This window comes from Ornithodoros turicata, unplaced genomic scaffold (genome assembly GCF_037126465.1).
Source record: "Ornithodoros turicata isolate Travis unplaced genomic scaffold, ASM3712646v1 Chromosome42, whole genome shotgun sequence".
In the NCBI taxonomy this organism is placed as follows: domain Eukaryota; kingdom Metazoa; phylum Arthropoda; class Arachnida; order Ixodida; family Argasidae; genus Ornithodoros; species Ornithodoros turicata.
This window is the reverse complement of record NW_026999372.1, coordinates 273,189-285,719: the sequence shown is the minus strand read 5'-3', so window position 1 is coordinate 285,719 and position 12,531 is coordinate 273,189. Positions and strand designations below refer to the sequence as shown.

The window sequence follows — 12,531 nt, the reverse complement described above, 5'->3', positions numbered from 1 at the left end:
CATTTCTCCTTTATTGAACCAAAGCAAGCAGCGTGCTCGGTATATTGTGTACCTGACGACAAACATTGAAAATGAATTTAGCTCAGTGTTTAATGAGCAAAGAAGTAAGATGAAAGAGAAATTTTGTAATTAACATTGGCCGGCCCCAATTCTTTCCCCTATGGTTTTTGGAATAAGCCCTTCTCTTGACACGGCAGGGTTGATTCGAAAGCCTTACTTTCGGGACTGTGTTGTCGCATTGAACCAGTGAACAATAGCGTTTTCACGCCCTGCTGAAACACTCTGCTCTGAAAAGAAAGCTAGTGTACATCTACATATCCTTAAGAATTCAGTTCGGCAACAAATTACCTGGCTAGAACACCCGGGTTACCTACTGCAAGGCACTCCACGAAAGCAATTCTGTAACTGAATCATCTACCACGGCATGCACCTTGTGCAGAATTGCATAGGTATAATGACCCCGTTTTTCACGAAGTGTTACATTCCTTTGAAAAAGCAGGTTCTCCGCCCAGCTTTCAGCACACTTCCAGGGTGTAAGTCACAAACCCTCAAAGATCACATCATTCATGCCGCAGTCCTCTAGGAAAAATTGTCACCTAAAGCATTCAAAGACATTGTTCTTCAGCGCAGCAAGATTTACATTGGGGGAAGTAAATGCTGTATCACTAATCCGTTATGCGAACATTGTTCGAAAGTTGAAAAAAAAAAAACACTCTTCTTTTTTTTTTCTTTTTTTTTTGCTCAGACTGCCTGAGCATTTGGATCCAACGCCAGGTTATGTTAAGTGTGTTGGATTAAGTGTGAGAGATGACACAACCCGTGTCATTATGAACAAACAAGTCCGTGACTACTTTTGTATTAGTCAGCTGTCGATGAATCTACCTGCACGTACGTAGGGTCTTCTTGTAGAACATATTATAATTTTGGTGGTTTCTGTTTGTCCATTCGGGTCTGTTGGCTACGTGTTTCCTCCTTATACCCTCAGGGTAGTGCTACCTACAATGTTGTTTGCTCAGAAATCTGATTTCCTTGCAGCTCCAACAAGAGAGTGATAGCAATATCCGTTGCTGCGCTGGGCTTGCTGTTGATAGGTGGGGCTGTCATATTTGCTTTCACAGGTATGACAACTCAGTGTGAGAGGCTATAGTCGATTTCCCGCGGTGATTAGTTCAAGACATAACGTGAGTTTCATCTTGAGGAGCCATGTCCAGAAATGTGAGCGGTGCTCTTCAGGCAAGAATTAAAATCGCGTGAAATATAATCGTACAAACCTAGTCAAATAGCATTATGAAAGAAGACAGTTAAAGCTGTATCGCTGTATCGTTTTGTTCCACAAGCTTCAGTATAATATCACCGTACCATTTACCAGCATAGCTGGGCGAACTCACTCATGAGGGCCCTCATGAGTGCCCCTCACCCTCACCTCATGCCTTTGAGGTGAGGGTGAGTGAGGGCAAGCCCGCGATCAGGCCATCCGTGAGTGCACTCACGAGGTTCTTACCCTCATGAGGTCTCCTGTGAGTGCACTCATGAGGTCTTACCCTCACGAAGTCTCCTGTGCGTGCACTCATGAGGTTTTGCCCCTCATGAGACCTCCTGTGAGTGCACTCATGAGGTCTGAGGGGCGCCAGGTCTGTGTGAGTGAAGTCACTGGTGAGGCCTGAGGGGTGTGAGGTCAGTGTGAGTGCATTCAGAAATGAGGTTAAATGACGCTTACGAGACGTGGGCAAGTTATGAAGGCACTAGTGATATGGTTCCAGCGATCCAGCTACCGGCAGGGTGCACTTTAAAGGGCTGATGTTCTCGTTTTTAGCAATTTCGTCTACGTCGCACTGGGAACACAGCCAAGCGTCCTGAACTGATGGATTAGTTGGTGATATGGTTCCATCGACTCACGTACACGCAGTGTGCACTTTAAAGGGCTCGTCTGCCCGTTTTTAGCAGTTTCGTATATGTCGCGCTGGGAACACAGCAAAGCGTCTTGGCTGACTGATTACTTGGTGACGTGGTTCCAGCCACCCAACTATACCGGCAGGGTGTACTTTAAAGGGCTGGTGTGCCCGTTTTTAGCAATTTCGTTCACGTCGAGCTGGGAACACCACCACATGTCCTGAGTTGACTGATATGGTTCCAGCGACCCAACTCCAGGCATGGTACATTTTAAAGGGCTCGTGTGCACATTTTTAGCGATTTCGTCTACGTCGCGCTGGGAACACAACAAAGCCTCCTGAGCTGACTGATTACTTCGTGATATGGTTCCAGCGACCCAACTACCGGCAGGGTGCACTTTAAAGGGCTGATGTGCACGTTTTAGCAATTGCGTCTACGTCGCGCTGGGAACACAGCCAACTGTGCCGGGCTTTGTAGTGTTCCTAGCGCGACATAGACGAAATTGCTAAAAACCGGCACACCAGCTTTTTAAACTGCACCCTGCCTGTATATGGGTCGATGGAATCATATCGCCAAGTAATCAGTCAGCTCAGGACGCTTTGCTGTGTTCCCAGCGCGACATAGACTAAATTTGTAAAAACGTGCACACCAGCCCTTCAAAGTGCACCCTGCCGGTAGTACGGTCGCTGGAACCATATCGCCAAGTAATCAGTCATCTCAGGACGCTTTGCTGTGTTCCCTGCGCGACATAGACTAAATTTATAAAAACGTGCACACCAGCCCTTTAAAGTGAACCCTGCCGGTAGTTCGGTCACTGGAACCATATCACCAACTAATCAGTCAGCTCAGGACGCGTTGCTGTGTTCCCAGCGCGACATAGACTAAATTTGTAAAAACGTGCACACCACCACTTCAAAGTGCACCCTGCCAGTAGTTGGGTCGCTGGAACCATGTCATGAAGTAATCAGTCAGCTCAGGAGGCTTGTTGTGTTCCCAGCGCGACGTAAACGAAATTGCTAAAAACCGGCACACTAGCCCTTTAAAGTGCACCCTCTCGGTAGTTGGGTCACTACAACCATATCACCAACTAATCAGTCAGCTCAGGACGCTTTGCTGTGTTCCCAGAGCGATGTAGACGAAATTGCACAACAGCCCTTTAAAGTGTACACAGCCGGTGGTTGTGTCGCTGGAACAATGTCATCAATGCCTTCATAATTTAATTTGCGCGCGTCTGGTATGCGTCATTTGACCTCATTTCTGAATGCCCTCGTAGTGACCTCACACACCTCAGGCCTCACCAGTGACTTCACTCACAGAGACTTGGCGCCCCTCAGACCTCATGAGTGCACTCACAGGAGACCTTATGAGGGTAATACCCTGAGGGCTTTCGTTTGTGAGTGCCGTGAGGGTGAGGGCGAGTGAGTGCCTGTGCTCGTGAGGGCGGTGAGGGTGAGGGCATGTGCCCGTGAGGGCCGTGAGGGTGAGGGCGAGTGAGGGCCTGTGCTCGTGAGGGCTGTGAGGGTGAGGGCGAGTGAGGGCATGAGCCTGTGAGGGCCGTGAGGGTGAGGGCGAGTGAGGGCATGAGCCCGTGAGGGCGGTGAGGGTGAGGGCGAGTGAGGGCATGAGCCCGTGAGGGCCCTGAGGGTGAGGGCGAGTGAGGTTTCACCAAAATGCCCACCTATGTTTACCAGACCTGTGGTGTATTTAGATTTTACGTCAGCAATGATAGGTGGCCGCATGAAAAGGAGAGAAAGCATCCCTGCTGGAAATTCAAAATAGTCCAATTCAAGGTAGACCAGAAATCTCATTCGGTTGAAGAGGATATCACGTTCACAATTCTCATTGAAAGTGATCAAAATGTCTCATTTCGTATCGATAATTTTGGACAAATACCATATTGAAAACAAGAATTTAGGAAGTATCAATTTAGGGAAATCATTGTAAATGTCAATAGGAACGAAGTTGGAACCGCGCTCGGTCGCACCCATTGGAGGCCAGCATAGTTTCCCATTGGCAAAGTCTACAGCAGCAAGGATTTCGCCATTAAAGTCACAATGAAATTCTCATTGTCTATACACTTTTTGAATGCGCAGTGAGTATTCTGTTGCATCAGAAAGCATATTTTCGCTGTAAAAATGAATTACACACAATAGTGTTCCTGCGTGAACCTATATTCTTACACATATAACAATACAGTAGACGTGAAAATACTGCAAGTAGCAGAAAGTTATTTCACATGTTTCCCATAAGGGCGAATATTCACCAAGCGGTTGAAAATCGCTAGCAAGACATAGTAAACACCAAGAATAGAAACCTAATTGAGCACTTACATGTTGTGAAAGCATTCTGCAAGTCATCAGCACATGAAACATAAATACACAGCAATAGAGTTCTATCCCCACGTCCGAACAGTGCTGAGGAAAAAAAAAGCTCGAAGACATAATGATCTTCTGTGCTTCGTAGGAGATTTCTAATGCCCCGTCCAGCTTGCCTTTCTCGCGTGAAAATTAGGGCCATCCAGCTTCGCTGAGATTCCGTTTTGGCCACCTGCTGACAAATGCCTACGCCCCTATGCTAGCCGTGTCGTACTAGTGTAACCTTCAAGTAATAGCGTTTCAGAGGATAATACAAAAGGTGCTGGAACAGCAGCATGTCAACGTAACTGAGCGCCAAAATATATTACGTACCGTTGCACGCAGGGCGGGTGGCAACACACTGACTGCACGATCCTCCCACCAACGGCCATAGTGCCTGCGACCAGGGGTAAAAACGTGCTAAGCGGCGTTCAAACAACGCGAATGCTTGACAAATCGATTCTTACCTTGGACACGGATCAAATCCTCGAAATCAAGCACGAATGACGCCAACTGCTTGTGAGCGACCACACACATCCCAACGCTCCAACATTTCGTGAGAGACTGATTAATCCGTCAGGTGGTGGTCCCGACGGTTCCGGAGAAAGCGTCCTCATACATTCATTGAATTTTGTACGGAATGCTAATAGCTTACAGTAAGAGGTGCAATACCAAGGAACCACGGCATGTGTACTTCGAGGATAATATGAAACATTTGAAATAATGCGAACTATTTTCAACTCGCACGATTCACTATGTGGTGCGGCACGGAAATGTATTACAACTGCCCTGTTGGCGACATCGCGGCCAGCGGTCTGTTCGACTCCTCATTAGGTTTGTTCGTAATAAATTTTCATTTCAAATTTTCATTCAACTTCCACTTGCGATATTTTCTATACGGTTCATGTTCTGGAATTCCAATAGTTTGAAATGGTTCGAATTAGTTGCCGACACGAACGTACAGCGTGCTTTCTAATCATATATTATTACTTAATTTGAGAGAGATGATGTACTGCTGGTCACCATTACACTCGTTTCTTGGGCAACTGACCTCTCACTTCTTCTAGTGACGGCAATGCAACATGTTGGATCCCATTAAATCAATTGGAAATTAGTTTCTCATTGATACACATTAGGCCAGTTCCTCATTCCTTCTATTGACGCAGTCTGTAATACACAACATGTCGGATCTCATTAAATCAATTGGAAATCAACATTTCTCATTGACGCCCACTAAACCAATTAGTTGAATTGGTTTCTTACTTCGTTGATGTGGTCTTCTCAGTAGTAGGAGGGGGGGTCCAGGCTTCGGGCGGTCCAGTTAGCAGCATGGACCTCTGGGCCCTGTCCTGAGCCCTGCGCGTATTTTTTCCCGCACCCAGCAGGCGGCGCTCGGCTGGAGGCTCTTACCGGAGGGCGGAGCGTGGCCGGAGGGCTGCGTGCGCGCTTACCCGCTCACATTTTTCAGCCTGGGCCGACTTCTTTCGCCATTTTTCAATCTGTGCCGACTTCAATCACAATTTTTTCCCGCTACAACAGGTGAGCGGTTTACATGCAGAGACATGCAAAGGATAGCCATACACAAAAGTACAAGTGAAAATATATTTATTAAAGTCATTAGTGTCGAGAATTATGTTATGACTCTGTGTGAAAGAGAAAAACTCAGCCAAAAAATCTGATGCAATAGCATTGAAGGGGTATCACATTTTTTATTAGTGATAATCAAGCAAGTTTTCAATTAAGCAGGAGGAGTAGCACATTTTAATCAAAGAAGATATTTTTAATCAATACGATTACAATCAAAATTAAAAGTTTTATTATAAAAAGTCTAACATGACCACCATAGTGGAGCTTTAAGTGCCGGTACATGTAGTTAATTGTGTACAGCAGAGAACCTGGAAGACCATGGGACAGGAAATAAAATCTATAACACTACAAAGAAGATATTCTTAATCAAAACAACAGAAGGGGAGAATAATCTATTATTTCTCGTGACTTAATCTAGTCGAACCCCATACAATTTTCTTTCTAAGAGACATTACAAACATTACTTTGTTTTATGAAACCAACACAGAAAATATATTAAAAAATGAACTTCACCGTATAGCACGCTCCTAGCCAACAACCAGCTATAATAATATCTGCCCTGATTTGTTGAAGACCGGAGGCGTACGCCTGACAGTTATGAACATTTTCGAGCGCAATAGGAAAGATAAGTTCCAACATTACACAATTAATCAATTTCTTATTAAGTAATCAGCATAGACATACGGAAATAACGAGAAACAAAACAATCAACCGCTAATAGAGAACCAAAACACATCACGTAGACAAGAGGTACATGCAGGAAAATAAATGAAAAAAGAATCTATCAAAACGATAAACATGCACGGACGAATAGCAGACAAACACTTTGAACGGCACATGATGAATAACTTAATACAGCACAGAGCTAACGCTGAATAGCAGAGAAACACTCTAAACGGCGCATGTACCAACGGTAAACAGACACGTGCAGGAAAATAATTGAAAAAGAATCTATCAAAAGAAGAAACATGCACGCATGAATAGCAGAGAAACACTATGAACGGCACACCATCCACACGTAGACAATGAAATAATGAGAAATACAATCAATAGCCAGTACAGAACCAAACATATGCACCAAAGCAAACAAGAGGTACACAGAAGAAAATAATAAAAAAAGCAATCAATCAAAACGATAAACATGCACGGATGAATAGCAGAGAAACGATTTGAATGATGCATCTGCCAACATGTAAACAACACACAGGAAAATAATAGTAAAACAAACTATCAAACACTACAATTTGAAATTGGAATAATATATCTTTGAACTATCATAAAATCAACCTTGCGAGCTAACAATATAGAATTTTCATCCTGCTCAGGCACTATAAACATTACCTTGACAAAGCTATCCAAACACGCAGCACAGCTATACTTTACACAGTACAACCTGACTCGAGACCCGGTGGGGTCACTCTCTCCCTCTATGCAGCCCGGTGGGGTCACACTCTCCATCTATGCAGCCCAAAGCGAGGAATCTGTTGTCAATCTGTAGGGTGGGGAAATCCTATCTTTTTCACATTCTTTCCTCCAAAAGGAAATATTCTTACGACTGGTGTACAGAGACGATTTTTTTTATTGATCGCAAATATACATTGGAATTATTCGACTCTCAAGAACACAATAAGAATTCTATCAAAAAACAATAGCACGCAAAAAATCTAAGAATAGACTTTTATGTCAGTGCACACTGGTTTTAGAGAAACATTATCTAAGCAAACGAGAAAATATTATCAGCTAAAGAACTTTGATAACACACATACCGTCCCCCCCTATTGCACTTTACTTTCAGTACATTGTGCTGCTTGGGTACGTCTTCGAAATGTTCATTCAATGCTTGTGAGAGAATGTAGATATCTCTGTGACAAGTCGGGAGGCGAACATCGCAGGTAGGGAGAGAGTGACCCCACCGGGTCTCGAGTCTGGTTGTACTGTGTAAAGCATAGTTGTGCTGCGTGTTTGGATAGCTTTGTCAAGGTAATGTTTATAGTGCCTTAGTAGGACGAAAATTCTATATTGTTAGCTCGCAAGGTTGATTTTATGATAGTTCAAAAGATATATAATTTCAATTTCAAATTGTAATGTTTGATAGTTTGTTTCACTATTATTTTCCTGTGTTGCTTACATGTTAGCAGATGCATCGTTCAAACCATTTCTCTGCTATTCATCCGTGCATGTTTATCGTTTTGATTGATTGCTTTTTTTCATTATTTTCTTCTGTGTACCTCTTGTTTGCTTTGGTGCATATGTTTCGTTCTGTGCTAGCTATTGATTCTATTTCTCATTATTTCATTGTTTACGTGTGGATGGTGTGCCGTTCATAGTGTTTCTCTGCTATTCATGCGTGCATCCCTACTGAAAAATCCTATATGTAGATCCTCATATGATGTTATTGGATATAGGACCTATAAGTGGTGTAGGTACCACAGGAGTTATAGGTTTTACAGGAGCGATATAGGTATTATAGGAGATGTAGGACCTGCGTCTCCTATATGATCTGTACACTGCGTGTATGGGGACACGGTATGAAATTTAGCTGTGGCGATACATGCATACACATGCAATGAACAAAAATAATAAGAGAGGAGTACAATAAAATACCGTCTACTTCCCTTTATTTATTAATACAATTCACAATTTTTTACATTGAAGGACACAGCTGTAAAGGCTTGCACTGCCGTGGAGCAGATGACGGAGATGAAAACCTCCGTTTCTAAAAATATCGTGTATTTTCAGTGAAACAATTAGATATTGATGATATGCTGATATATTCACTTGCGCGGAACAAGATATCACAGGTTTACCTTTACCGAGTAACGCCCCAACTCGAGTTGAGGGGAGAGTAGTGAGAAAATAAAATTAAAGAGTGGGGATCGAGTCTAGAAGTCTGTCAGAATGCATTGCTTTGCAATGCTATGCTTTGGGATACCTCTTCAAGCCAGTCTTTGAATTCATCAAGTTTAAGCCACTCCTTCGAGAACTTCTGTCGGTATGGTGACTTCTTCTCTGGATTGGAAGGCTTCCCCATTATTGTGAGGAGGGATATTGTGCCCCAGAAGTAAACAGATTCGCGAAAAATCCAAAGAGCTTCACAGAGCATGCAAAAACCAACACTCGTCCGCCGTCACGGGGGGAGCGGACGCTTGGCCGGAGCAGAGGCCAGCACACGAAGCACGAAAAAACCCCCGAGTCAGCCGCATAAGGTGTGCAACACGCTATTTTCTAAAACATCAGGCGTTCTGAAACTTCTGCAGTTTGTCGTCTGACATTCGTTGATCCTGTTTTGGGGTCGTATTAGCAAAATTTTTATGGGTACATGACGAAAGTTGAAATTCCTCTGAAATCCCTCCGAAGTGAAACCAAAACCTCCAGATTTCCCTCCTCCCTCCAAATCGAAGTTCTTCTAGGCTCCGGCACAAACCCTCGAGATTTGGAGGGAAATCCTCCAACTTGGCAACACTGCCTGCAGGATTGGTCGTGACGTCATCCTATTGTCTCAGGGCTACACTGTTTTTATCCACTAATGCTCCTCTAGACAAGGTCAACATGAAACAATAGTGTTGCCGTATGACGTCATCATGCAGGTGCGTGGCTCAAGGACGCGTACGCTCTGGACAGAGGACCTGTTATTTATTGAATCAGTATCCCAATATTATTTCCTTTATTCTACTATAATGATTGCATAGGGAACTATTGCAGAAGAGCACCATACATGAGAGGAGATTGTAGGAATTAAGCATTTCATTCCCAAAGTCTTACTGTACAGGAAAAAATAGAATAGTGGTTCAGCAAGACATGTCCATCCCATCCGACAGCCAGGCAGCTAACTGAATAATGATGCTTTGTTCCTCCTGAATAAAGTCACACACCTGTCCCCCTCACGGTTACTCTTTGAACTAAATGAATCGCAAAAGTATTAAGAATAGCACTATTCCCATTCAGGGCAGCACTATCGACATCGTCAAGAATGACTCTTTTCAAAAAGGAAAAACTACATGTAGAAGGAAAGCATGTTAGAACAGGCCCAGGCATGTCAGCGCATGTTTGTCAGACAACAAGGTGGAAAAAAGCGGAAAGAAACACTTGAATAAAGAAGAAAACCAGTATCAAACTATTTCTAAGCACACGCACTCCTCGTATTCAAAAACAGTGCTCATCATAAATCTGTCCAGGGCAATACGCACCATTTTTCTATTGCTACACTTTTTTCCAGTAACGGTCAACGCATTGCTACAGACTGCGTGACGTCATCACATCCTGTCTGAAGAAGACAGCGGCAAAGACTCCTATTAATTATTGAATCGCAAGAGTATTTCCTTTGTCCGATTCTTAATGACGTACATTTTTACAATAAAATTCAACAAAAAAGCACCATGCATATTAGCGATTTTCACCCCAGAGGCTCATCATGGTCATTAGAATCATATCACCAGTAAACTACCACTGCTCTTTTAAAATAATAAGTGAGACCACTCAACATCATTACCAGGCTCATGTAATACATGACCCTTTCTATGCTCATACATTCGTTGTCTGAGGCTACACCTGCGAGCAAAAAGTCGCGAACGCCGGGGGCAAAGTTTCGCGCTCGACGGAAGACTAGACAAAACGCCTTTACAGGAACATGATGGCATTCCTATATTATATTAATGATTATTGCATTGCAGTTTAGAAAAGCTACTACAAAGCTAATTTTAGGAGCCTATTAAAATTGTACTTTTTATGGAAACTATAATTGCCCTATTACTTGGATCGCCATTAATGAAGCATTCCAATTTTTTCTCTTCCAATTTCAGCCTTGTCATGCAGTGAAGCAGGCACATCCACAATAATTTACACTGAGGGTGCCGTGCTTAAGGAATTCCTATCCTGCGCTCAGATGCAAGCGTTTCTGCACAAATACCTATAACAGCGTACTACTTCAACATACCGAGGTCCTAACAACATCTAACAAACAAGCAGAGAAACCCACTTCTCAGCTGTACCATGCGACTTTCTTCTGTGCAAAAGCAGTGATTTGAGGAAAGAGCAGCAAAAATTGCGCGCACTTGTGCTTGACTTAAAAAAAGTGAAGCATATGCTATAAACTAAGAAAAAAACACCCATTTCTGGTATCAGATAATTCTTGCATAATGCTACATGCACAGCCGCATTGTCGCAAAGAAAGCACAGGACAAGGGCACACAAATTCCTTGAAGCGAGCAGGGAAAAGGCTTAAGACCTCAGGAATAATCGCAGAGTCACCACACATCGCTACGCGGCTAACCCAAGATAACAAGATAATAGCGGCGGGTACAATTGCAACACTGCTAAACAAGCCCCAACATGCCGTGATGACGTCACAAACCAGGAAAAAAGCATGCACACACAGTCATCAGCTCAGGAATGCACAAGGAGAGGTGCTATACTGTAATTTCTCCTCCACGCTCACATACCAGCATTTCTGCGCAAATACTTACACACACAACAAACACACACAACACATACATACAAACAACATACATACAGACATATGCATATACATACAAATTCCATTCTCATGAACTCTCCTCAGCCGAGCGGCCTTCTCCTGCTCTACCTGGATGCTGACTTTCCCCCTCACCTACATTCTGAGTAAAAGCAGCGAAAGAAGAAAAGAACCGCGAAAAATTACACGGCATTTGTTCCCCACTTGCTGTAACAGCAAGAAACCGTAGCGCACGCTAATAAGCTGAGAAAAAGACACCCATTTCTGCCACCTGATAATTCTTGCATAATGCCACATACAGAGTCGCATTGCCCTTGCGTAAAGGAAGCACAGGACAGGGATGCAAATTTCCTTAAGTGAGCAGAGAAAAGGCTTAAGTCGAACCGCTCAGGAATAATCCGAGAATCACCGCTTATCGCTATACGCGGCTAGCACAACATGACAGCAACAAGGTATTAGCGAAGGGTAAAATTTGCAAGACACTACTGAATAAGTCCAGACATGCGACATCACATACAAAATACTGCTCATCGGGGAATGACCTAAGCCTGCGACAGAAAATCATATTGAGCGTACACAACTTCATTTTTCTATTTTGCGTAAACTAAACGCGGTTTGCTCGGAAAACGACGTACAAAGTTTCTTAGGGAGCAGAGAAATATAGGAATTTCTACTCCGTGCTCAGATACCAGCATTTCTGCTCAAAAACCCATGACTGCAAAATTAAGCACTGCTTACTTCATCAAGGTTTTTTGAACTCCCAACAAAATCAAACAAACAACCCCACTTCCACTGATAGAACACTATTCAGCTTTTACCAGGAGGCTTTCTTCAGCGGAAAAGTAGAGAAAATAAGAAAAGAGCAGCGAAAATTACATGCACTTTTGCTTGCATGGCTATAAGAGAAAAAATAAAATAACGAGGCACACGCTAAGAAACTGACAGACGCCCATTTCTGCTATCAGATAATTATTGCATAATGATAAATACTCAATTGCATTGTCCCTGCGTGAAGAAAGCGCAGGAAAAGGACACAATTTATCTTAAGCGAGCAGGGAAAGTCACTCCTACTCGGACAGCTTAATACCATAAAGTTCGAATTTTCGCAAAGAAACCAAAGCTTGAACAGCGCCACGAACGTGATACATACTAACAAACAAACAACGGTAAATCAAACGACGATCTCCCGAAATCACAAACACCCCAAGAAGGCGAGATGCGGCTGGTAAG

At 43.4% G+C, this 12,531-nt stretch overlaps 1 protein-coding gene across 1 annotated transcript in view; it reads left to right on the top strand.

Annotated features, from left to right (window-relative positions):
* Positions 1–12,531, top strand: part of LOC135374081 (uncharacterized) — a 35,177-nt gene that overhangs the window by 16 nt on the left and 22,630 nt on the right. The window contains exon 2 of the mRNA XM_064607079.1: positions 1,036–1,118. The gene's annotated coding sequence lies outside the window, so the exon portion shown is untranslated. The remainder of the gene's footprint in view (positions 1–1,035; positions 1,119–12,531) is intronic.